The sequence below is a fragment of the Lissotriton helveticus genome, chromosome 5_1 (genome assembly GCF_964261635.1).
Source record: "Lissotriton helveticus chromosome 5_1, aLisHel1.1, whole genome shotgun sequence".
Taxonomy (NCBI): domain Eukaryota; kingdom Metazoa; phylum Chordata; class Amphibia; order Caudata; family Salamandridae; genus Lissotriton; species Lissotriton helveticus.
In genome coordinates, this window is record NC_136065.1 from 256314644 (window position 1) to 256342268 (window position 27625).

The following is a 27625-nucleotide window of genomic DNA, read 5'->3' on the forward strand; positions in this document are numbered from 1 at the left end:
GCCATCCTCTGTCAACACTGGCACTCTGGTTCACCCATGCCACCCTCTGGCTGGCACACCCATGCCACCCTCGGTGTCATCACAGCACCCTCTGGTTGACCAGTCAGTGTACATTATTGTGGCAAAGCAAAGCACACCTGCTAAGTGCTTTAAGTTTTGCAAAATTAAATTACAACAACACCTGCCCTGCCCCAACTGACATTAATGAAGGCTGGCACCTGCTTGTCTGCTCCCTTTACTTTGTACCACCCCAAAAAGTCGTAAAACACACAAAAATCACCACAATCCAATGCCATCCATGCCCTGGCCAGAATCATGTTAAAATTCAACAAAACAGTTGTATCATGCATGCACCCATAACTAAGCCTGGTGGTTTTCAATTCATGTGCAGAATTGTAATTTTTACAATTTCGCGAGTGCGAGATTGTTGCTGCGCGGGACGCGAGCAGTGCGAACACAAGCAAAAAAATCCGATTTTCGGTAAATCCGCGGGAGTTCTAGGCCCCCTGGGCATAATGAAAGAAATCAGAGCAGACTGGGTGGGCCTAGGGCACAAAGCACACTGCCTGACTTCAAAATGGCCGCTTGACCCCATCCACATGGCCAGGACCTGCAGGACCATGCCTCAAAATGGCCCCCCACCAACATAGCCAGCCCCCAACCCCACCCCAAAAAGTCGAAAAACACACACAAAAATCACCACAAACAAACAACATCAACTTATCAATTTACTTGTGAAATCAAATTTCGAATCCAAAAGTAATCCAAAAGGCCTCAAATCCAAATATCCAGCAGCATCCACAAAAAGTAATCCTTCCCAGTCAAGATCGAATTCAAAGTGGCCAGGAAATGGACTAAGCAATGGGAGGAGCTTACTGGACAGGAACAGGAAGTTGGAGACTGGGGCACTTCCTTCACCCCACCCCAATGGGAGGAGCTTGCTGGACAGGAACAGGAAGTTGGAGACTGGGCCACTTCCTTCACCCCTCCCCAATTGTAATTTTGTAATTTCGCGAGTACGAGATTGTTGCTGCCCGCGCCGCGGACCGCGAGCAGTGCGAACACAAGCAAAAAATCCGCAGCGCGCGGATTTGCGGATTTTCGGATTTTCGGTAAATCCGCGAGAGTTCGCGGATTGCGGATTTACCGAAAATCCGCAAAATCCGCGAGCGGAACGGATTTTACGCCCACCCCTACCACCAACTGCACAAAGACATTACCCAATTAAGCAAGAAGCTAAAAAGCAAGTCAGGGAGATCTTAGATCAACTTGAATACCAAGGGGTGATTGAAACATGCACCTCTCAAATGAACAATCCTTTGTTTCCTGTCTCCAAGCCAGATGATTCATATCGTCTAGTTTTGGACTACAGACACCTTAACTCATGTTGCAAAACATTTGCAGTACAAAATTCACACAGTGCGGCACTAATGAATAACATCGTGCGCCAAAAATACAAAACGACATTAGACATTTCTATGAATTCTTTTGTCAAAACATTTCACCTGAAAGCAGGTATTTGACCGCATTCTCAATAATGGGGTCATAGAAAAAATTTCTGTCGACTCCCACAGGGATTCAAGAATAGCCCAGGATTATTCTCAGCAAGAGTAACAGAGTTACTACAAATATATGATGATGAGGCATTATCTTATGTCGATGACATCTATCTCACAGATGATGACTTGCACACTCACTTGAAAAGAGTGAACACCATAATACTTGGGTTCGCAGCAGAGGGTTACAAATTCAACTTTAAAAAGTCACAAATTGCCCATCTAACAGTCCTGTTTTTAGGATATGAATTATCAAGTGAAGGCAAAAGCCTAGCGGACAATTTCTTAGAGAAATGCGCTGTCCTCCAAGCACCAAAAACGCTGAAGAACTTACAATCAATACTAGGTTTTCTGAATTTCGGAAGAACATACATTCTAAATTATGCAGAGAGGGTTAAACCTCTCTATGAATTAATAAAACCTGATTTTAAATCAATCAATTGGACTCAAAAACACACAGAAATTTTGAGATCATTACAAGCAGACAAGTTAACTAAAACAAAATTGCAAACTCGCGATAACACACGCAACCTTGTAATCCGAGTCATCCCAGGAAGATGCGGATTCACGTACCTGACCTCTAATGAGGGAGAAACGGTACCAATAGCTTACAAATCACACTTGTACACACAAGCTGAAATAAAATTCAGTTCTACTGAAAAAATTCTAACTGCAGTTCAGACTGCTGTAGCAAAAGAAAGAGCCCTAGCACAAGGTAAACGAATAATAATGGTTACACCAATACCAGCCCTAGAAGCGGTAACAAAAGCAAGCATTCCAAATGCTAAAGCACTACATCCGAGATGGATACAATGGGTTAATTCTCTTGCTGCAAAAGAGGTAGTATATGAATTTGATCATAACTTGAAAACACAAGAATTTCTACAATACGAATATGAATGTCCTCTGCCGACCGAAATCCTGCCTCTAGAACGCTACGGCTGTATAATATATACAGACGGATCAGCACAACCCGCAGTTGGTGGTAAGCAAGCTTACAGTGCTGCGTGCGCGATTGTTAAAGGTCGTTGGCACGAAGGAAAATTTAGACCATCGGTCACTAAAACCCAATCTCTAGGAGATTGTACAGCTCAGCGAGCTGAACTACTAGCTTTAAAGATGGCGCTCGATATTGCCGATCGCGAATTCCCCGCACTAATAGTGTGCGATTCGCATTACTGCGTCAAATCTTACAATAATGACTTGCAGAACTGGGTTCAAAACGGTTTCAAAGATGCAAAAGGTGGCACAATCAAGCATAAAACGCTTTGGGAACAGATAGTTCCTTTGCAGAAGGAACTACAAAAGATTCACGTGATCCATCAAATCAGCGTGATGGCGTTCACGTTGAGGGGAATTCATTGGCTGACAAAGCCACAGCGGAAGCAACTAAACAGGCTTCTGTAGCCACAAAAAAGCGTTCAGAAAAATACATAGACGGGGAAACCATGCTGGCGGTAAAAACGTCTTTACAAGGCAACTGTGCAGCACTACCCCTGAACTATCCACTCAATTATACATACGTAATAGATGCAAACTTCGTTCCTTTTGCTCAAATCCCTGGAGTGGGGGATAGAGTGATTCCAAACACAAACAGGAGAATCTTCTTGATTCAAGAAGCACATATGGGATTGGGTCTAAGGCACCAAAAGATTAATGAATCTCTGAAAGAATTACAATCAGAATATTGGTGGCCGGGAATGAGCCTGCAACAACACAAATTTGCAATATACTGTCAAAACTGCAACAGAGATCGCAGTGGCAAACCAGTCGGAGTATTGCCATGGCTCTTCGTATAGATAGCATAAGGCAATCTATACGCAAAATCCAGCAGGGAAAATGCGTCCCATTTATGTTTAAGACTAGATTCACTTAAAATGTAGACCCCAGCGCTCGGCTGACGCCAGAACTGTTATAAAAGATTTGCGAGTCTATATCGGCAAATACGCAATTGGCATGCTACATTCTGACCAGGGACCTGCTTTTAGCTCTCAAGCTTATAAGGAGGCCATGACCAGAATGGGCATTGCATTGAGGTACTCTTTTCCCTTCCATCCTGAGGGAAATGGGATTGTGGAAAGAAAAAACCGGGACATAAAGCAATCTATAACAGCGAGGGTATTAGGTTCGGGTGATGGGTGGGTCCAACATTTAACAAGTGTCCAACGTAGTCTTAATAATCTGCCAAGAAATTCTCTAAAAGGTTTCAGTCCGTACGAACTATTGTTCGGGACTAGAATGTTTATTCAGGACCTCGATAGTCAGACTTCAGTGGTAGAAGAAAAATGCTTTGATATCAAAGATCGTTTGGCTATTTTACAGGACTTAAATGAAACAAAAAAAGACCTGAGCAACGTAAAGTTAAAACAGCAGCCAACAGCCACTGAAGATAAACCACCTGTCCCAGCAAGGCCTGTCTTGATTACAAAAATTAGGGATCTGGTCAGAGAGAAGATCGCGGTGAAGAAGGAATTTGGGCCTTCTTACAGAAAAGCAGTACCTGTCTTAGCTATCAGCGGAACAAGATCAGTTGTACTACCGCCCCTTGCTGGTAAAAAGGAGAACCGAGTTGTATCCATCGACCTGGTAAAACCACAATCATGTGGCCAATAATAAGTAGTAGGCCCAGTGGACTCCCAAGATGTAGCAGAACACCAAAACTTGCTACAATACAAGAGGTTCAAACTGAGAGACTAATCACACTTGATAAACCTGCAGTGAATAAAAAAGGACTATGCAACAATGCCATGGAACTTGTGCCTCTTGAAACCCAAATTGTAACAGTTCGTCAAGAAACACCAGTCTACAACGAGGTAGCCTCAGACTATGCTAATGAAACAAAAGATGCAAAAGCAAATAAAAATCCTGAAGCGATTCCAACAATTGACAGAACTGCATCCGGCTACTTCATCAATTTTGATGACTTTTCCGAGGATCCAAGCGAGCCTGAAGAACAGCCAACAACAAAAACTTTTAAAGACAAAGTAACAGAACTCTTTCATCAACTCAAAGAAACCTATCTGATTTCTCCATGGATTGAATTTTGGATTGTGTTAGGTGTACTTTTCCTCCTGCTTTGGCTCATCATGGTTCTTTGTTTAGGAAGATTTATTGAGGGATAATACAGTACAATGGACACAGCAAGTCAGAACATCAACTTGGTCCTAAAGCCTCACAAGTCATCTCACATCGAGAAAAGAGAACTATCATCAGTGAATGTCACAGCCAATCCAATACCCGGTGGGATAGCTTGGGACAAAACGGATTACGAAATCTATGGCCCGGTCGAGCTCTTGAAATATCCACATCAGTTCAAGGTTTCATTATTTACTTTGTAAAAACGAGTACATTCTCTGATGATTGGGACTTTGAAAGCATTAATGATATGATGTCAGATTTAGTAATGTCAGCAAAATTTACAGAACATGATAACTTACAACGTTCATCTAATTATGAAGAAATGTATTGTTACAACCACTATGCACATCACTATTTGCACAAATCTGCTCAACCTAGAAATGTTTTTAATTATAATCAATGGGAACATTGTGCAACTCCACCAAAAGGTAGTTCGAAAACATTTTACGGGAAATACCCATAATTTTCAGGATTTAACACAAGTAATGATGAAACGTTTTATTTCAAACTGTTAAATAAGACAGGTGTAATAACAATGCTGACAAACACTAAATTGATTTATTCAGAATTTTTTTTTTTAAATTGACTACATTTGGTTTTGATTTTTGGAAACATAACATTGAAACAAAAACCATCTGGGGTACAAAAGAATGGCAGGTGCAAGGTTTAGAAGCATTATTTAGAGCCTGCATGATCACAGAACAAATTATATTCTTGAATGACACAATTCAACAGACAACCTGTCTTGGCCTAGCCAAAATTAAAGACTTAAACAAACCGTCTATTCCAAAGCCAACAACTGACAGTAATAGCACTACAGATGTTGAGATAGACGTATCCCATATTTTTAACCAAAACAGAACACATCCTGATTGGAAAAAATGGTTGATCTGGCCCACAGACACAAATAACTGTCAAGATAGATTCCTGAACAAAATACAGGGGTTCAAGTTGACCTGGCCAGACCCAAGATACTCCCAGAGACAACATCAAGGGATAGTCACAACATACAGTGTAGTGAAACTCTGCCTCGAATGGTTACAGAAATCCACACTGGCTGAAATTAAGCAACACTTGACTTTACTTAAAGATGGTGCTGACTTGCGTGATTTCATAATGGGACCACGCAAACAGCGTCAAAAACGTTTCATAGCGGCCGGTATATACGCTACTTACAACGAAGCTTGGAAAGTGATGCAAATTAAAACAGCACAAAAATACGAGAAATTGATCGTATTAATTTGGAAAAATCATTTTCTGTTGTGGACAATGGGTTAATGACTCTGTCCTCCAGAATATATTCACTGGACAGTATTGTATCCTCTGCTATTGATATCATAGAGCAGGACTTACTTATGTTACGACATGTTCAGTCCCAATTACGTTCTATTGTAAAGCTTGGCTGGACGTTGCAAAATCTGCGTTCAGGCTACGTGCCCTGGCGTTTAATCAACACAACGTCATTATTCTCTATCTTTAACCTTACTGATACACAAATCAGTTTGGCACAGAAAGGAGCAGACTATACGATTCTGAGCATTGAAAAACTTGAGAGATTACCATTGACAATGTCAGAAAGACCTGTCATTGAATGGATAATACATGGAATAATAATAATTCCGATAACAACTTTCCAATTTAAATACTGTCAAGATTATTTACCAGCGGGCCAGTATGAAAGGTTGGGTAAAGGTTACATTAAGTCATCATGGAAATTGCCTTACATACACACATGTTATAGTGAAAAGAAACAGAATGTATTTCTTAGTGGAAAAAATTGCAAACAATCACTAAGCGGTATACTTCTGTGTCAAGGTATTGACCTGCATGGGGCCTGTGAGGGGACTTCAAATAACCTTTCATGTCACCTGCACGGCACACCTGCAACACAAATAGAGCCATTCTTTAGACGACTTTCTAACGGGAGTTACATTCTAATAGTGGACCACAGCTGTTGCGGCATGGTGCCAGGAAAAGCCTATCTCGTGAGCGTGAGTTCCATGGTCACTTGCTGTATGCAAGTATTGTATCCAAACAGCACGCCAGATACGGAGACTACAATTTGGCCTTCTTTGAATATCTCTTCTATTCGAATTGATACTTTAAGTAGAATAAAGTCTGTCCTTTTACAGACAACGGTGCCCTTGACGTCATCAAAAGAAACGTATGATCTGCAAATTGCAAGGACAACGGCAGAGATACATACCTTTTTATCAACAAATTGCCCTGTGCATTTCGCAGAAATGCTAAGCCAAATCATAAATATGTCTGATACCAGTGGTTTTCCACATATATTTAAGACAATTTTTTCGGGACTGTTAACACCCTTCGAAACAGTTCTGGGCATTTTTTCTAATTTTGTCCATTCTGTCTTTGGCGGCCTTCCACTTCTGTTGGGACTCGTAGCAGGCATTTTATTTTTGATCCTTCTGCTTCGATATGGCAAGCCAAATCGCAGACAAGACTCCAGCAACAATGGAAGAAACGATCCTAGCTATACGCTATCGGGACCGCATAACTAAAGTCCTTGGATTAGCCCGGCTAAGAGATCTGAATATGACCTGGTTTCTTTCATTCAGACCCATCTGGCAGAATTGCATCTTACCTGTGCTTCGATGTATGCTATGCGGAGAAGAATGCGCATTGGACGTCTGTCTTACACTACCATCAGCAGTACCAATGGATATAGATACTTTGCTAAGTCCGATAACGGCTAATGCATCGTGTTGTCCCCAGCGGCTACCCATTCTGATGACGGCATTCGTTGAGACTTCACCACTACGATTAGGAGGTAGTGAAGTACGAGATGAGAGCAACATCACCCAGTACGACCTTCTGTGAGCATTGCTGATCCTGACATCAACGATAGCAATCATGCTCAAGACTGCTCAGTTGCGGCATTTTGAACTTAATCGAACTTTCACCTGAAGCCGTAGACAACTTTTTTGCGGGTCTATCTGAAATGATGTTCTCCCCTGAACAAAAAGAATAACTTTTTAAGCAAACGAGCACACAGCGTTCCCTGAACTCTGAATTCGGCCTTCAGCTTTGATAAACAAAAGCTACAGAAAATATTTGGAACTATTTTGTTCCCTGAAGCGAATTTTTTTTTTTTCCACTTCCAAAATATTTACCTTTTTCCTGGCACTTGTACTCTGCTTAAAGTAGAACTATTCTTAGAGAACAGAGCTTCTATTTTTAGGAACTCTAGAGACAATATATTACCTCAGCCTCTAGCACATTTACAGCGACTGTATTTATATGTGATGGAATGGTCTCGACCTTCTTTTCTGTATTAAGAGCCATTTCATGTGTAAATTTCGCAAATCATTCAGCTAATCATATATATGCATCGTTTTTAACTGAATGATTACACTGCTTGAAAAGCGTACAGTACCAATATAATTTTCGTGTATTTCGCATACATCATTTCAAATGCAAAAAACAAAATGTATTTTGGGGTGGGTTGGAATACACATGCACCTTTAAATGTTTACTATTGCTTAGTTTTAGTAATGATGGACATTAGATCGTGGAGTGGGTATTGTGTTTTTATCCAGGAGCCTAAATCGATATTACTATTTTATGCCCTTGTTCGGTTATAATGAATAATATCCCAATAACGGCATAGTAATCATATCCATATTCAGTCGTAGCACATGCTGTCACATTAAGCAAGGCTACTTCCCCAGACTCCTAGAAAGCACAACGAGTTCTCTAAACAAACCAAACCTCCAGCAACCTGGGAAATCCCCCATGCTTTTGTTTTGATTTCGTCCTAGAACTCCTGTAAAGCACTGTAAGAACGGCCAGTTCTTAGTGACATCTTTATTGACGTCTTATATCCAACCTTACGTCGAACCCGGCACCTTTCAGGTATAAATATACCAACGTTGCCTTAAGCAAACACATGGTGGTGGTTTTGGAGCAGAGCAGCTATCTACTTGCCCGAGAGCCCAGCTGATGCGAGAGCCTAGGACGCTGCCCCTCCCTTTTGACGCACTGAGAGAGACGCTGTCTTTTCTCATGCCGAGAAATCCAGCTCCGGTGTTTCCAGATACCTTCGCGGGTTACTGGGATATCGAGTCCTGAGAGCGAGATACAAGACCTCCTGCTTTCTAATACCCAGGTACGGAGCTGACTAAAACCTTAGAGAGAATTCTTGAGTCAGATTCTTGGCAAAACCAACTTAACTTAAACTGCTACTTACTTACTCCTTCCCACGTATTAGGCTTAGGTCAGGTACACCGGGGTAGGCGTATTTAGAAGCACCAGTTGAGTACGTTAGTCAATGTATATAAGTATGTATATATGTTATCTATTTTAAAGTATCTTATGGCTAAGAAACCATATAAATGCTTTTACAGTATTATTTCTTAATCCTCCTTTTACTGTACGCACTTTACTTTACTATGGGTATTGCAATTGTGGCAATTTATTTCTCTTGTATGAGAAAGAAGACTGCTCAATAAACAACAACCTTTTATTGAAAACTCCCGTCTTTCTTTTCTCTGCACTCTGGTGAAACAAAGTATGCACACTTGACTGAGTGAAATAGCTGTCTATTGTTTTCACACGACTCTAGAGATACACTCTTATTCTGAGGGAGCAAAGTTGTCATGTTATATGGTTGTCAGAAGCTAATCCCTTCTTGTCTATCCAGGGAGGTTAAACTCCTCCTCGTTTATTCGAGAAAGTTTCTAGTGACCTCTGAGCTAGCTGGCAAAAACTTAAGTCTAATATAGTCAGTAGAGACCTAGTTGACCTCAGTCCTACGTCTACACTGCTGAATATATTATTCCAATGCGCAGAGCCTATTGGGAATATAGGAACTACACTACAACATGACTGGGTGTAGCTGACAGATGGGCTTTGTGTATTCCCCCTGGACAGAAACACACAAGGGAGAGCTTCAGTGGGCCTGGGTGGGCCATTACTGGCAGGATGGGAGGGATGAAAAATTGCATATCTCCGGTTCTACTGATTGGATTTTTATTATTTTGGTCTTGTTTTATTTATTAACATTTACTCTGGTTTTCTAAATTGGTGTGGGATTTTTCGTGTGGTGTGCTTTCACTGTATTACTATTTGAAGTGCTGCATAAATACTTTAGACATTGCCTATAAGTTAAGCCTGACTGCTCTGTGCCACACTACCAGAGGGTTGAGCAGAGGTTAATTTGGTTTTTTTTGTGCCTCACTCTGACAAGGATAACGATTACTGCTTGAGTAGCGTTTCACCCCCCTCAACCAGTAACCTAATTTCAAACAATCTGGCTCTTTGAATAAATCTGCGTGGCTCATACGCCCACTCACCTGCTCAAACACCTGGATACCCTCATGGGTGTTCTACAAATCTGCATAACATAATATACCTAGCTAGAATGTCTTCCTCTATCCACTATCAACTGGTCCCAAAACTGTCAGTTATTTCTAAAGAGTTCAAGAATGTAGAAAATCCCAAATAATGTACATCTCTTTTAAAGGTATAATCTCTTGAATTATTCAGTGCCTACCAGGAAGACACCTAAACTGTACTACGAGCCTCCTGAAAAACAAAATGTTGCTCTGTTTAGGTGTTTCGTAATGCAAAGAGATGATTCTTGAGGTTCAGAGTAAGAACACAGGCCATATCAAAGAACATTTCTAAAATGTAACTAAAATACATAGAATGACAAGCTTTGGGAAAGCCAATTAGCATGGGATTAATGCACTAACACATGACCTAACACATGCACAAGCACATTTGAGTGACACACACAGGAGGGAGTCAGCAGAAGCAGACGGAAAGGGGTATAGTTGTAAAGTAGTCCTAATGCAGATCAGTGCATTTTTGCTTCTCATTGGGGAGGTTATGTCAGCTTCAGTTTTTATAGTGTGTTTGTATTTCCCTGTGGCATGGACCAAGTACTGATTGATTTCTTCATTAGTGTTCTTCCACACTACTTACCCATAACTCCCTTTATCTGTACACACTTGTGAACCCTAAAATCACCTTTACCTCCCTTTTCCTCTACCCATCCCCGGACCATAAAAGCATGCTTTTCTTGTTTTACCTCTACCAACCTCTTAACCCTAAAATCACTGTTACCCCCATTTACCTCCACCCATCCTCGATCCCTAAAATGATTCTTACCTCCCTTTACTTCTACCCACCCAAACCCTAAAATCATCTTTACCTCCTGTTACCTTTACGCACCCTGAAACCTTAACTCACCCTTACATCTTGTTACCTCTACCCGCCCGAACCCTTAAATTACCATTACCTCCTGTAACCTCTACCCATCTCCAAACCTTAAAATCACCCTTACCTCCCTTTACCCCTACTTAGTCTGAACCCTAAAATAGTACTTATGTCACTTAACATCCTCCCAGTACGAACCCTGAAACAACCTTTACCCCCTTTTACATTTACCCACCCCGAACCCTAAAATAAATGTTACCTCCTTTTACATTTACCCACCCCAGCCCTAAAAGCACACTTACCCCCTTTACTTTTATCCACCCTGAATGGTGAAATCACAAACCCGGGACCATCATGTGAGGTATGGCTGGGAAAAAGAAAATAATTCCCTGATGCACAAGGAGAGAGAAGGCACTGTATGTCAAGGATAGGGATATTTTTTTCTTTTTCAGAAACAAACTCCCACTTACTGAAAATGCATCTGCTTTACTGGGCGAAGCATTTTCAGCAAAGAGAGCCCCACCAGCCAAGTGGGGCCTTTAATTGTGCTAGTGTTTCTCCGTCATGGGGTGGGAGACATAGACTTCTGCTGAACCAATAGGCAGGCATGCCAGTCACCAAGATCCAATTGAGCAAAAGAGTCTGTGATGGATGGGGCCCTTGGTACCCTTGCCTTTAGAAGAGACAATGATTAATTGACAATGCTACACTGCTGAAATGTTTTAAGGAATGGGCAAAGTGGGCAATCGATCAGGGCCTCCACCTTCAAAGGACCCCCTGGAAAAGACAGCTTTCTCTTTATCTGGCTCACCCGTTTCAATTTCTATATTTCAGCCTCTCTCCTCTCTGCCTGTGTCTACCTATGAGTCTCTTTGGCTTTTCCCAGTGGAATCATAACAGTGGCATAGCGGTCCACCCTGGGTGGCATGACCTTAGGGGGTGGCGGTTCCACTCCCCTGCTCTTACCTGTGGCTTTTGCAGGGCGGCGGTCGCATGAATAGCCAGCACCCGCCCGCTCTTTTATTCGGCCGACGCGGGTGGCAAACGCAGGGGCCACTACGGGCGGCATAAGGCCCAGCTCCGCCACTGCACCTTAAGGACTTTTGTCCTAGAAAGACATGTTTCAACTATTTTTCTGTAACCCTGTTTGGTAACACAGAGGCTTCAATTGGTAGAAGATATGCAGTATAATTACGAACAGAGCGCCTCAAAATTCTTAAGATGATGCTGTTACAATGGTATGATAAAAATTGACTCCTTTCAGCCCAAGTGAGCATCAGGGTAAACTGCAAAGGGCAGACAGTATGTAATAAGCTATTTAAAAAAACGATGGCTTTTTAGTAGCATTCATCAAAGATAGAACAGCCTGTGCCCTGGGAGAGAGCCAGAAGAATCCAAACAGGTTGTTGTGACAATTTGTAGACTTATTTAAAGATTTTCGTCCATTGCAGAGACTAACTTGTGCCTCTATTTGACCTCTGAATGTGCTTAGTGCCCCCTCTGCATTCCTTCGCCGACCTAGATTATGAGCTAATTTGTGCAACCACCTCCTCCTCCTCTTAGCTTTGTCTTGTACTCCTTGACTCACAGACTCTTACAAACTATTTTTAAAATGCCAAGGCTCACAATAGATTCTTTAGAATTTGCAAATGAGTTAAGAATTCTAAGATAGCTAAAGTGATAGCTGTGGTGTGAGCAGTGGTCAAGCCGCAACAACAATCCTAGTTAGAGTAAGGCACAAGCAAACCCCAAATTAACCTGTGCTCAACCCCTGGTAATTTTGCGCAGAGGAGTCAAGCTTAACTTACAGGTAGTGTGTAAAGTATTTAAGCAACACTTCAAACTGTAAAACAGTGAAAACATCTCACAAAAAAATCACACACCTGGTTAGACAAATAGAGCAAAATCCAATAAATACAACAAGACCAGAACAGCAAAAATCCAATCAGTAGAACCGGAGTTATGAATTTTTAAAGAATAGACTGCAATATCGTGCCTAGAAGCATAAAGTTCCAACCATGGCTATCGGGTCACAATAGACCAGGTCGAAGTAAAAAGTTCAGGCCAGACTACAAAGGAGCAGCGTTCGGATATGGTCATCAGATTAATCCTGCGGAAGGTTTACTTCCTTAGGTTTTGTGCCAAAAGTCCTGTTCGCATTGGAGAGGGTCGCTGGGAGCAAAGAGAGCTTTCGGCTGTTGCAAAGAGGAGGCTGGCGTCGCATATTGGCAGGCTTGAGCTTTGATTGCCGGTGTTCCACAGGCTGTCAATTTTGCTGTGAAAAGAGACGGGCTGGTGGTGGCTCGCCCTGATTTTTGGAGCAAGCAGTGCTGTTCCAGTGCAAACGGACCTGTTCGTGGTCGTGAAAAGCCAAAAAGCTTGATTTAAGAGCCTGCTGAGCCACTCAAAGTGTCCAGGACCTGAGGGGCGCCACTTGGGTTCAGAAACCTGCTGAAGACAGGCCCAGGAGCTTTTAGTGGGCCTTTTATGTCCCCGAGGCTCAGATCAGGAGAACAATAGACTAGCCCTTTGAGTCACTTTGAGGTCCTGGGTTCAAGCTGAAGTTGCAGGTCCAGTTCTTCTCCCCTAGGCAAGAGGGTAGCAGGGCGCAGGTCAGCATAGCAAGGCAGCAGTTTCTTTAGAGCAGCAGTTCAACAGAGTGGCAGTGCTTATAACAGCACAGCTGTCCTTCTTCCTGGCAGATGATGCACATTTCCAGAAGTATACTGAAATGGTGGTGTCTGAGGGGGAAACATTGTTTATAATGCATGCTATACATCACATGCCATGACAATGCAAATTGTTACAGCAACGCATTGTTACATTGCACGCCATTACAACGCAAGTCGTTAAAACGACTTGCTGTAGGGGGCAGAAGGTGTTGGATTTGTTGGATTTTCAACCCAACACCTTCCTTACTGTTGCACACACTGGAGTTAGAATAGTAAATTATACTATTCCAAACTCCAGCCTCCCCTTCAGCAAGTGGGGCCCAATGTAGGTAATTCCGATTTACCGACTCTTAAATACCGAATCATACCGATTCGGTATTTAAGAGTCGGTAAATCGGAAGCAGGCAGATGTAGGTAATAAATTACCGATTCTGTACGATTTGGTATTTAATCGCTATTTCCCATTGATTCCTATGGGCCTTGAAGCCCATAGGAATCAATGGGAAATACCGAATCGGTATTTACCGATTCGGTAAATACCGAATCCTGCAAGGGTGCAGGGGGTGTCACTTTGACACCCTCTAGCACCCCAAGTACAGGCTTGTGTGACATGTGGCACACATACATGCCCTAAGGGCATGTCTGTGTGTCACATGGCACAGGTGTACATGCACAGATGTGCATGTACACCTGAATTCGGTATTTTACCACCCAATTGTATTGGGTGATAAAATACAGAATTCTGAAGGTCTGTAGCACTGTAAACAGTGCTACCTACATCTGGGATTTACCGAATCGGTAAAATTACTGATTCGGTATTTTACAGAATCGGTAACTTTACCGATTAGGTAAATTTACCGATTCTGTAAAATAATGGCCCCTACATCTCAATCACCAAATACCGGTCGGTAACGTCCGAATTCGGCCGTTACCGACCGGTATTTGGTGACCTACATCGGGCCCGTGGTTGTAATGACTAGCCTTGTAATGGCATGTGATGTAACAATGTGTCATTGTAATGACATGCGTTGTAATGGCATGCGTAGAAAACGCATGCGTTGTAACGAGTGCTATTTGTCTGCAGTCCTTCTTTTATACACATTTGTACCTTTGAAGTCAGGAGAATCGTCTAGTGGTATGCCTCTTAAGTGCACAGATGCCCTGCTTCCCTGCTCTGGCTCCGGACTAACTACATGCAGCCCTTTGTGTGGAGGTAGGACACAGCTAAAAGTGTCATTTTCAGAATTGTGATTTAAAATAGGACTTCACCAAACGTTAGGATTTTAAATTAGGATTCAAGAGACACCAAACCTGACCCAGTTATCTCTTCCCTTTTGGAAATTGCACTTATTAAATTTAATAGGGCAACTCCAATTTTATTCTATAGGAGATATGCCTTGCAGTAGTGAAAAACGAATTTAGAGTTTTTCACTACTAGTACACGTAAAACTTAAAAGTACCTGTCCTAATGTTTAAATATGCTGCACCCTGCCTCTGGGCTGTCCAGGGCCTATCCTAGGGATAATTTATATGTATTAAAAAGAAAAGTTTGGGCCTGGCAAAAGGTTAATTTTTCCAGGTTGACATAGAAGGTTAAAACTCCACACACAGGCTCTGCAATGGCAGGCATGAGGCATGTTTAAAGGGCTACTCATGTGAGTGGCACAATCAGTGCTTCAGGCCAACTAGTAGCATTTAATTTACAGATAAGCAAATGACAGAGGAAGACGTCGCACTGGTTCCCACCACTAAGTTGACCTCAAAGAGCGTCCCAAGGAGTGTCGTACTGAGACAGAAAAACCAAGCAAGGCGATTATTATTATAGACCTGTATTGCAAGAGCCTCCAAGAAAGATTACATAGTATCCATGAAAATTATAATGTATATTTTTGTAGTTTATATAGTACAGTGAAAAATCCCTTGGTTCCCTCTTTTAACACACATATTGTTTTTAGTGTTAGCGTTGAGGAAAGATCTCCTCCTATCAAAACTTCTAATCTGTATATCATGATATACACAAAATAACTGGAATTTTCCAGAAAAGGGCCGGACTCAAAGGCATAGTACAACATGGTGGCACCAAGAGATATATGCGAATACAAATTATCCATCCCATATCCGGAACCCAATATTTCCTCACTTCATCCACGATTATTGGTAGCTCTGGAATGGTAGTAAAGCTTTTCTTCGTGAAAGTATCAATGTTAGACCCACTCTGTCCTTGGCAAGAGGAGCGGTTGAGGGCCTGGCATCCAATGATGTCAATCAAAGCATCAAAAACGCTGGTTTTGGAACAATAGAGGCAATCACTAGCCCCTGGGTAAGGCATAGAAAAATTAAACCCCACAAAGAATGGCACCCATTTATAAACGCGGGGCTGAGCTTACTGAAATGGCTGAAGTCACTATTCTACACACTAGAGATCCCATAATAAAAGATAGAAGTCGAGGTCAGCTTGTTTCACCTCAGTGGTCCTATATATTTAAAGGGATGCTCTTTGGATCAGGAGAGGCCCCTGGGATGTTTCAGAGGCGGGTTCATCAGGTGCTGTCTGGTTGAAAATCAAAGCTACTTTCGGGCACATCTTATCAACAATAGTGTATTTGTTAAAGTTAAAAGGTACGTTTGAGCACCAGGCTTGCGTTTCACGATGCAGTTAATATTTAAGCGGATCGTCGTAAAATGCAGGTTTTACAATGCAACAGTCACCTTTGTGATAGTAATGTGACCCATTCATCAAAGCTTTCTGGGCGCAGACTATAAAACCTGCAGCTGCAGCACAGGGATGCACTATGGATGGGGACAGGTGATGGAGACAGGGAGGTGGTTAGAACTCCTGGGGACAGAAGTCACAGGGTGAAGGCACAAAGTTAATGAGTGAGCAATTAGCATGTATAATTCTTAAGCCTTAAATCTTGGTTGTAGATTGCATTTCCACCCTTGTCTTAGCTCCAGCTTAGCTACTAGAAGATGTCCTTTTAGTGCTTGAGGGAGTCTTGGTGACCTTTAAGCTCTCTGTGCTTGATCTGCTGTCGAATGTCAGGTGTTAATGTGTCAGGGAGTGACCATGCCACTCATCAGTGAAACTGAGCTCTTCTGAGGTTACCGAGCCACTTTGCTTCCACAGATTTGAATAACACCGCTTATATCTGGAATCCCTTGCTTTACTCCTTCTCTGTTTCTTGGAACATCACACCATCCACAATCTACCTCTGATGTTCTTACCCTATCCCCAGACTCTACGCTAACAATACTCCCCTCAGCTAACGACTCCCAATTCCCTGCCATTGTAGCCTCCAGCATGCCTAGTAGTAGCTGCCCCGTGCCCAAGATCGATCTCCCCACCAAACCTGTAACTTTGTCGACCTAAAGAACAAGCTGGCCAGCCCTGATTGGTGTAACTTTGTGGGCAGCTTTGATAAATGCATGTTGCAGGAGACCTGGGTTGTTACCCCCTTGTTTCTATCTGGGTCTACTAGTTTTTATTGTTCTGCCCCTTATCTCTGGAAAAGGTCGACAATCAGGAGGTGCTTGCTATACGGCTGAAAACCACCTTGTTATGGTCATCTAAGGTCATTGGCTTGAGAGCCTGCAATGGGAGATTCCCGAATGACAAAGAGGGGAAGGAAATCTTTAATCGACCAGGTGGCTCCAGCCCCCTTGATTACATACTGATGGATAAAAGGCTGTGGCCACAAGTTGTTGATATAGAGGTAATTTACTGCCAGGACAGTGACCACGACACCCTAAATCTTTCCCTGAGCACCTGGGTTCCATCATTTCCTCCCATGAGCATGAACCTTTTGACAGGAGGTTATTAACAACTAGCAGCCGCCATAGATTGAAATGAAGTGCTATTGCTGCCTCACCTACCATACAACTCCAGCTATATGAGGTGCGTGCTGTTTACCTGAACGCTATATTGGCCAAGGGATGAAGCGCACTTGTTGTATCTGCGTGGGTGGATTACTACACTATGCAAAAATCCTTAATCCACTCCCTTTAAGAGTTATTTTTGGCAGAGTGTAGGTCTCTTCCCAGGCGGGCTCAAGTCAGCCTATGGTACACCACAGCTTGTAGGTCAGCCAGACACGCCTTTGTGGCTGCTATAAAAGGTGTAACTAAAGCCCTAATTCATAAAGCCAAGGCATTGTATAAGGCCACTATAGACAAGCCTAAGAAAGATCATGAGTTGGCCAAATGGGAGTCCCTATTATTAGCAAGCTAAAGGGAAAGATCTCCACCCTAATTTTGGCAAATTGTGGTCAATAGGGACCTAGCACTTCTGGCCCCACTGTCTAGCAACTTAACAGCAACAGCCTGGGTCGACCATTTTTCAGGCCTCTATAAGTACTACCAGGGGGAGAACACGACAGACAACTTGTTAGTGCATGGACCTCCAGTATGTCGTGCTAGAGGGGCGCTCCTGTGGCGTTGGACAGGTGGCATGGCTGGTTCAGCTGATTGGGTAGAAGATGGGCTCGCTAAGAGCCCCACCCTCGGATTAGTGTCATCTAGTCTAGTTGACAGTACTTTCACCCCCATCACTATTGATAGGATTACCCCTGGGAAAGCCCCAGGGCTGGACAAGGTTCCGGATGACCTGTTAAAGGCCGAGAAGAGGTCTGGAGCCCATATATTGTCCTGTACTTTAACAGCATCTTGAATGGGTTACTCACACTGCAGACGTGGGCAGGGGCTGAGATCATCACAGTCTACAAAAATGGCTCGAGATCCATTCCATCTATTTTTGGCCAATCGGTGCAGTTAATAGCTCCCAGAAACGAATCCTGTTCAGCAGATCACAAGACTAGATGGAGAACACCACGGTGTTGACATCCCTGCAAGCTGGGACCAGCAAAATTAAACCAGTACTCCAATTGCAGCTGTTGCATTGGAAGTACGACACTTAGGGTAGGTGTTGTCTCTACATAATTTTTGTTGACCTTTGATCTTGTCACAGGGGCGGTCCTGTGGAAAATATTGACGTAACTGTGGGTCCTGATACATTGAGTTGACGTCTTCAGCAGGCTTCATCTGAATAATTACCCCCAAGTTAGATGTGGTCCTCTTTGGGAGCTGATAGATCGCATTCCTATATTCCAGGGGTGATAGGCAGAGGTGCATCTTAGCACTGGCCCTGTTCCTATTATTTATTAATGCCCTGAGGGTGGTGCACTTAGAACAATGTATTCATGATGACCCATTCCAGATCAAGAGGACGGTCCTTGTTCTGATGTTTGTGGAGGACATGCTGCTGGCCTCGAAATCCCCTGTGGACATCCAAAACTTGTTGGACCAGCTTGCTGTCTTCTGCAGTCAGTTAGGGCTGGAGATTAATCGTAGCAAAACAAAGTACATGGTCTTGAATTCCTACCATTTAACTCAACCACCCCCACTCCTCAACAGTGTTTCCCTGGAGAGGGTATGAACATTTGATTATCTAGGGTTCACCCTTAATGAACACTTTGATTGGTCCCCCTAGATCCAGAAGTGCTAACCTAGGCTGCAGCACTATTCAGGTAGTATCATGAGGGCCCTCCAGGGCTCCAGCTTCCATCCAATATCCCCTGCACTGTAAATATATAGCTTGCAAGCTCTGGGGCGGGGAGTCTTTATATGGAGGGAAGCTCTGGGGGCATGAGAACTTTAGCGACCTGGAGCTGGTGAAGAATCGTTTCTGTGAGTCCTCACCAATCTCCCTCCCAGCACACCACTAGTTCCCCTCCATTTAGACCTTGGTCTCAGATCACTCACTCACAGAGTTGGACTCAGACCCCTGCTGTACTGGAGGAGAATCTAGTCCTCTGAGGCATTGCTGCCCTTTCACTTGTGCCTTGACGAAATCCTCAAGAACTCAGGGATGCTTACTGCCTGGAAACCTACATGGACCTCATTGAGCCCCAAGTCGCAATGTGTCTCTTAATTAACTTTCGTATCAGGATGTTGACATTCTGCACTTTTACTGTTAAGTGGCATCGCCCCTTTTCAGAAGCTAATATGAATTTCCCATTTTGCCCTGAGACCAGGGAATGTATTGATCATGTAGTATTCTTCTGTCCAAATATTATGCTTATAGAAGCGCATGGATCTCGCCATTGTGCGCAACTTGGGTGTTAGGGACTTCAGAATTGCTTCAAGTTTACTTAAGTTTAAACTTCCCAACTGATTGCTTTCACTGGCTCCCGCTTCCTACTCTCAATCTGGAGATGTTGACTGAAAAGTACGGCTCATGGTACCCCTAACCCCCAGCCAAACTGAATTATTTTTACCCATTGTATGCCTCCTCTAAATCTGCTTTTGTACGCACCTTGCCTGGTTTTAAATATGGACCCATCATTAGCACAATGAATGAAGTTTAACTGTTTTTAACTTTCATAGCACTTGTATGTTTGTTTTTTCCTTGCCTTTTTTGGCCTTCTTTTTATTCCTTTTAGACCATGTGTGGATTTTAAAAGTGTTACTGTACACAAGTACTGTATCACAAGTGCTTTTCTGGCAATCACCAAAAGAAAGTTTTTGTTGGCTTGCTTCTTGGTGGACCCAACAGACCCTCCACCCAGGTGAGCATGTATTTCGTGTGACTGACCTTTTACTGTTTCTTGGTGAGGCATCTTGCTCCATCAGGTTAGCATTGGAGGAAATAGGAAACCCGCCATGTTAAGGTTCCTCAATTAGGTACACAGAACACATACTGCATGTCATGTTCCTCTCACATACCTTTATAAACATTTGAATGCATGTCAGCAGCATCGCGTTTACAGCAACATGACTGAGCAGACACCATGACAGAACATCACAAAAATCGTCCTACTGCTCTCAAGTAGGTTTCCTACGCGCACACCCCTGTCTAACCAAAGATGATGTACAGTTTAATGCCCAGCATTAGGGGGTTTTGCCTCGTGTGTAACGTCAGAATATGCACTTAATCAAAAATCCCCACAGTGTCTTGCCACATTTGCTCTTCCGCCAAACTCAACAACATGTGGTTGTTGCAAATATCAAACAAAGCCAAGCAAAGCTTTCCCACGTAGGGTGGATACAGAGTGCTCATCCACTCACACTGTGCTATGAAAAGGCCTATACCACATTCCAGCAGAACCTGAAACCCCAACTTTTCAAGTCACCATTTTAGCTTTGAAGACAAGTTTGCCAGCACTGCAATGGTTACTAAAAAGTTTTCAGTTCATTTGGTTGTTCTTTTTTTTAAGCAGAGAATGCCTGTACTCATTCGGATGAGTTGAAGAGAAATTCTGCCTACTGTACACAACTGGCAAACCTCTTTACATCAATCTATTTACACTGCCCAATGCTTGTCAACTAGGTATGTGTATTAAAACTTCCAATACATGCACGCCGCTTAAATGTTTAGACAAAGCGATCTCAGCTTGCCTCTGTCACATTTCGTTCACCATAAGTGCAATGCACAGAACATAACATATACATGTCCAAAGTGAGTAGCGGCTATGGGCCACCTTGCAAGCCAGCTGGGGCAGTTCGTACAATGACTGGTTAGCGAACTGAGGTGAGTGTACTATTCAGTTGCATCGCAAAACATACAGGTCGAAAAGTTTCCTCCTTTAATATAAGTAAGGCAAGAGGTATTTTTGACTCCCTGCAAATGCATGCGAATGAAGGGATGGAAGACTTCGAGAACCAGCGAATGCTGCCCTTTAGTTTTCATTGTTCACTTGTTAACATTTTTTTTAGCATCTCATGTGCCTTATAGGGATAGGGGCTGTTTTTTCAGTGTTACCATGTAAGAAATGGCATTGTGGTCAGCATACCACCCTAGAGGTCGCCCACCTACATTCAGAAAGTCTCCTGAGGACATATTGTAATTTGATTTCTATGTGCAAGATGTGTCAGTAACCTTTCAGTGTTTTGAGACTGCAATTATGGATGCAAAACATTGTTACAAGGCATTGAGACACACACAAAGGAAGAGAATGAACACTATTTTCAAGTAAGAAAGAGTTGGATAACAAGTAATTTTGCGCGTTGGAAACACATATCCCAAATGAAAAATTACTATTTTTAAATTGTGACCAGTGATTTTGTGGTTGCAAAGCCAGTGGTTGTTCGGAACGCAAGCTCTGGGACTACAAACTCGCGTAATACATCAGGCTCTATGTTCACCCAGGTGAATAGCCAGTGGATGCACAGACCCAATGGCTTTGATTGGCAAATCCTACAGAGAAAAACTGTTTGATAAAAGGTGCATCCCATTGCAGGCATGAACACTGCAGTGGTTTATCCTCCTGAAAGCATGCCAATAGGCGAACTTTATTTGAGGTGCTTACAGCACTTTGATTAACTTTTCGTGACAGAAAGTGTGTCAGTTCGATGTCTTAACTAATTAATACATCTCAATTTCTTGGCCTTCAAATGCTACCTTATATAAAATGATGGCAGCAAATTATTCTAATGACCAAAAAGTAAAATTAATGGCTAGATTCTGTGCTAGACAGATGTTTTTAACATTTATAAACAAAAGGTGGGGAAACAACCAACCAGGCTCCTAAAAGTTTAAATCAGACAAATGGAAGCACTATGCGAAGTGTGTAAGGGCAAAACAGCAGTCATAGTGCTCAGCGACAACAACAATACTTCGAATGCTCCAGGGTTACAAATTATATTGTAAAACAATCATCTCTATGGAAGGTTTGGTTTGATGCCTTCTTATTGTATGTATTACAGGCCTTAAAAATATCTACACTTGTCCTTACTGACTCATTTGGCATATGATCCAATAGATACATTCCATATGAGCAATCCCATTTTGATAAAAAATAATCACACCTAATGGCAGAAAATGTAGTATATATATATATATATATATATATATATATATATATATATATATATATATATATCACACACATACATATATATATATATATACACATACATATACATATATATATATATATATATATATATATATATATATATATATTAGCCAAAAGCGTAAGAGTAGTCTTAAACATGTAGATTTACTCATGTGTAAGTTTATCATTGAGAATAGGGTCTGTTGTCTTTATTTGTCTCTCATAAAGTGATCTGTTCAATTGCATCCTTCCTTTCAACCATCTATGCACTCTGTCATCTCTCCAGGCGTTCACTTATTTTTGTATTCACCCGCTCATCTATCCATGCAAAAACACACACACACACACACACACACACACAAACACGCACGCACACACAAGAACACGCAATGCACCAATCAATAAATAAGCATTTTATTTATTTTTATAAAGGACAGACCTAATGACTTTACCATTGTTTATTTATGTTTTTGGTTAAGCTCATGTTTGTTGATCTTTGGCCTCTGACTTGTTTATTCATTTATTATTCAAGATGCACTTCTGTCTCCAAACATATGTTAATACAACAATTTTATAGATCAATTAAAACTAAAACCATTATTCTGTTACGAAATAATGGGGCATATTATCAAGGGATTTATCTCCTCTTTTTTGGCTTTAAAAGCCAAGAAAGCAGAGATAAAATTATCTCCCTATTACCTAGCTGTCGCTAACACCAGTTAGCGACAGCTAGTAGGAGATAGCGACCATCTTGGGCCCCGCTTTGCATGTCAGAGATATTTATCACTAATGACATGCAAAGTGGGCGTGCCAAGATGTTAGCGACTGGAAACAGTCGCTAACATCGCTATCTCCTATTACCAACTTTTGGAGATATTCGCGCTAAGCGCGAATATCTCCAAAAGCTAACACCTGCCCTGAGCAGTTCTTAGCCATTTTATCCAATGGGAGGTGGATAACATGGCTAAGAGCATTAGCTCGGTAATGCATGAATATCGCTGACTTTACAGCGATATTCATGCATTTCGGCCGATTTTTATCGCTTAGGAGATAAACCTTGATAATAGCAAGGCTCCTAAGTGATAAAAATCGCCGCAACACGGCGATACAATTATTGCCGCTAAGCCAACATAGCGATTATCGCTAGTTGTTGGTAATATGCCCCAATGTTCTTAAAATTTCTTCCGTAAAAAGTACTTTGTTTGATAGATGAAGAGTGCAAGTGGGGAGAGGAGTTGTCCTAACGGCTAGGGCGGTCTACCTTGAATCTGGGGAACTGGGTTTAAATCTCGGCAACGATGCTGAACATCCTGTGATTCTGGGCAAATCACTTAACCTCCCAGTACATAACAAAAAAAATGAATGCGTCCTCATGTAACTCAACTGGTCCTATGTAAAGTGCTCAGATACCTGATACCTTTGGGTCAAGTTTGCGCTATATAAATCTCTGTAAAAAAATGAATATGTATTAGAGCTTAAATTCCTTATGTCCATAGCCAACAACTCCGGCTAGTTCAATCCATGACCCTTTAACTTAAGGTCTCCTGGTTAAAGCTCTAACAAAATTGAATAATCACAGGGGCTAACATACAACTAAATTAAGTATCATTTTCAGGAGTTACAAGAGTGTTTGACAACAGGTACACACTTTTAACCTTTGAGTTGCTATATTTATCACTCATCAACCTATTCCACCACATTTGTTCATTTAATATGACTTTCATAGTATTCCTTGAATGCCATCCCAAGATTTTATCCTTTGTCAACTCCCCAAAAAAATAGAGCTGACAGACCCGTGCCAAATAACTAAAGTAAAGGTTATTAACATTGTCCTCTGGAGTTCTTCTTCTATATAACATCTCAATGAGTTCTCATTAGCAGCATAAGTGTTTTATTAATTTCCCATTATCTGCTAATGCATTTTCAAGGAAATTCCTGTGATTTCTAATGGGAGTCTAATGGGCTTACTTACAAACCCCTTGCACCACTGGTGTACCACTTTTAGGGCCAGATGTAGGTCGCCAATTACCGGTCGGTAACGGCCGATTTCGGCTGTTACCGACCGGTAATTGGTTTTTGAGATGTAGGGGCCAATATTTTACAGATTCAGTAAATTTACCGAAACGGTAAATTTACCGAATCTGTAAAATACCGAATCGGTAATTTTACCGATTCGGTAAAACCCAGATGTAGGTAGCACTGTTTCCAGTGCTACAGGCCTTCAGAAATCGGTATTTTACCACCCAATCATATTGGGTGGTAAAATACCGAATTCAGGTGTGCATGCACATCTGTGCATGCACACCTGTGCCATGTGGCACACAGACATGCCCTAAGGGCATGTCTGTGTGTCACATGGCACACATGCCTGTATTGGGGGTGCTAGAGGGTGTCAAAGTGACACCCCCTGCACCCTTGCTGAAATCGGTATCTACCGAATCTGTAAATACCGATTCGGTAATGCCCATTGATTCCTATGGGCTTCAATGCCCATAGGAATGAATGGGCATTACCGATTCGGTATTTACAGAATCGGTAAATACCGAATCTTAACGATTCGGTATTTACCGAATCTGAAATACCTACATCTCCCCTCCTCTTTTTTACCACTTCTTAAATACCGATTCGGTATGAATCGGTATTTAAGAAGTGGTAAAAAAGATTTACCTACATCGGGCCCTTAATGTGGGAAAAAGTGACATGCCGGCGGCATAGGGTCTTGTAAATAAACCCCTGAGTATTTTGGTCGAAATTCTAAAAACATGTATTCTGCTCCATGTAGTATAACAGAAGGAATTTCAGCCTCATACCTTTGCTTAATAACGTCTAACCTTTGAATACCCATATTGGCCAAATACTGTAAATGTCATGATCTACGGACATTATTTTTGTTTATTGTCTACAACCTTACCACCTTGAATGCACCTGATCTCTTACCACTGTATAATTCGATGTTCTGTGGGGTCTTTAAACTACCAGACCAGCCTGTACAAATTAAAGGAAAATAGTGGCAGATGCTGTGAATTTATTGTCAATAAAAGTGATTCACCCTGACTTTCATAGTTGGAAACAACCCGTTTATTACACACTAGCAGCCCATCACGACATTGTCCGGGGATGAAATAGAATGTGTGCAATGTTTGGAATAGGCAATGCTAATTTATTGTAAAACCTCACAGTATACAACATTTCTTGTTTTAGTACGATGAATAACACTCCTCGTTTAGCAAATATGGGATGTCGTTCTTTACCTGTCCAGTTGTGCACTCCGAGGCCGTGTGTTTGATGCAATATTGGAAGGTCTGTGCTCCAGCCGCGAAGGTGTTTTTTTTCTCCATGTGACGCCACTTAGAGGCCCCACATCGCGCCCAAATCAGCAGTCCGTCCCGAGCACTATGCAAAGCTTTGTGCAATATGCGAAGCTTGTGCTCCCCGATGGTAGGCTGAGTGGCTCGAACCCCCGCCAGAGCACCGTAGAAATATGCGAAGCACCGTAGCAATATGCGAAGCTTGTGATCCCTGCTGGTAGGCTGACTGTCTTGAGCCCCCGCTTGAGTCCTGGAGCAATATGTTAAGGCGTGAGCGTGTAATGCCGCGGCCTGTGAAGCCTTACCCATTGGTATTTGGCCACGCCCCTCTCACAACGGCCAGGAGCTGCGTCCCGTGAATGCCGCGCCCATTGATGTTTTGGCACGCCCCTCTCACAACGGCCACGCCCACAAGGGAGTAATGTGAATGTTTTTGTTTAGAATACCGTTCTTGCTTTTAGCAGTAATGCCGGGGAATGGTGCACCTCGCGCCCCGTGAATGCCGTGCACATTGCTGTTTGCTGTTTGTCCACGCCCCTCTCACACCGCACACGCCCACAAGGGAGTCCTGTGAAGGTTTGTTTGCCGCGCCCATCGCTGACAGCACAACGCCCACGCCCACAAGGGACTACTTTACCCCTAAAGTTCTTTTACCTTTGTAATGTATATGGTGGCCACCTGTATAGCCTATGTCCATCTGCTGCAACAGTCCTTTCCAATGCTGTATTGGGTGTTGTGATTGGTGCTGTACTTCTTGAGCTTACCCGCCTCAAAGGTTTGGGCTCTCTCTTTATAATAGTAGTATGGATACAGACATGCTTACTTTTGCTTCCAGAGCATCTGCCCATCTTTGGTCTTTCTTTCATGCAACAGTGTTCACTTATCCCGGGTACGATAGTATTTGGAACCACTTAGTGGTGTGGCCAGTTTAGCGGCATCACAGAGGAACAGGCCAGGCCTGCTTCTTTATTATTTAATTGCATGTTGTTATAGGAGTCTGGGGCCACAAACCGCCTTGGGCATGGGCAAAGAATCCCAGCTGCCCTCCTCTTGTGATGACCCTGCTCTCTCCTCTTCCCTCCGCCTTTTTAAACATCTTTCTGGTCAGACCTAGTGGGGCCATTAGTATGCACTGTGACTCTGAATGCTGCCAGTGAGTTCAGCTACAAGAACTGATAGTGACCATTGTCTAGAATACTCATATTATGGTGATTTGGGTGAGGAATAAAATGAATAGGTGTAGTACTAGAGACATGGCTTTGATGATGAGATGAGTATTGGCATTGTGGATGTAGGGGTTGACTGCAATCATATATATGGAAAGTCCTCAAGATACATTTCAGTGAAGATATAGGCTATGATGGTGACTGTGAAACAGATGAATGACAGCTGAAATGATGGTGACTATGATATAGAATGTTCTAGTGAATGAGCTTGTGTTTAATAATTAGCTCATTTTCGTTTAATACAAATCATATAAGCTTAGGCAATCAATTAATTGACCAAATGGTAAAATAAGTTAAACTTAACAGTTGGTGCACACACACATTTTATGACCTTCATAAAAAAAATCAGTTATTTCATTTGTATTCATTTTATTGTAAACAAGATAGCGCGGCCTCAAATATTTGTTGTTTAGCATTGCTGTTCTTTTGCACTGAAACATTAATGCATACAAGTTTTTCTCAGCTTGACACACTTAACATGTTTTTTTCTGTAGCAATTCTCAGCCATCTTTCCTTCACAGCAAGTGTTGGAATCTTGCCTGCATCAAAGTCTGCCATTGCTTACCTTTTCTGAAGTTATCACAAATCCTCCATGACTACTCATATTGCAATAAAGAATAATATGTTGTATATAATGACTTTCAATTTTATATATTATTTTCCAAGCTGTACATTTTAGCTGTTTTTAATTGGGTTATTTTATAGCATTTA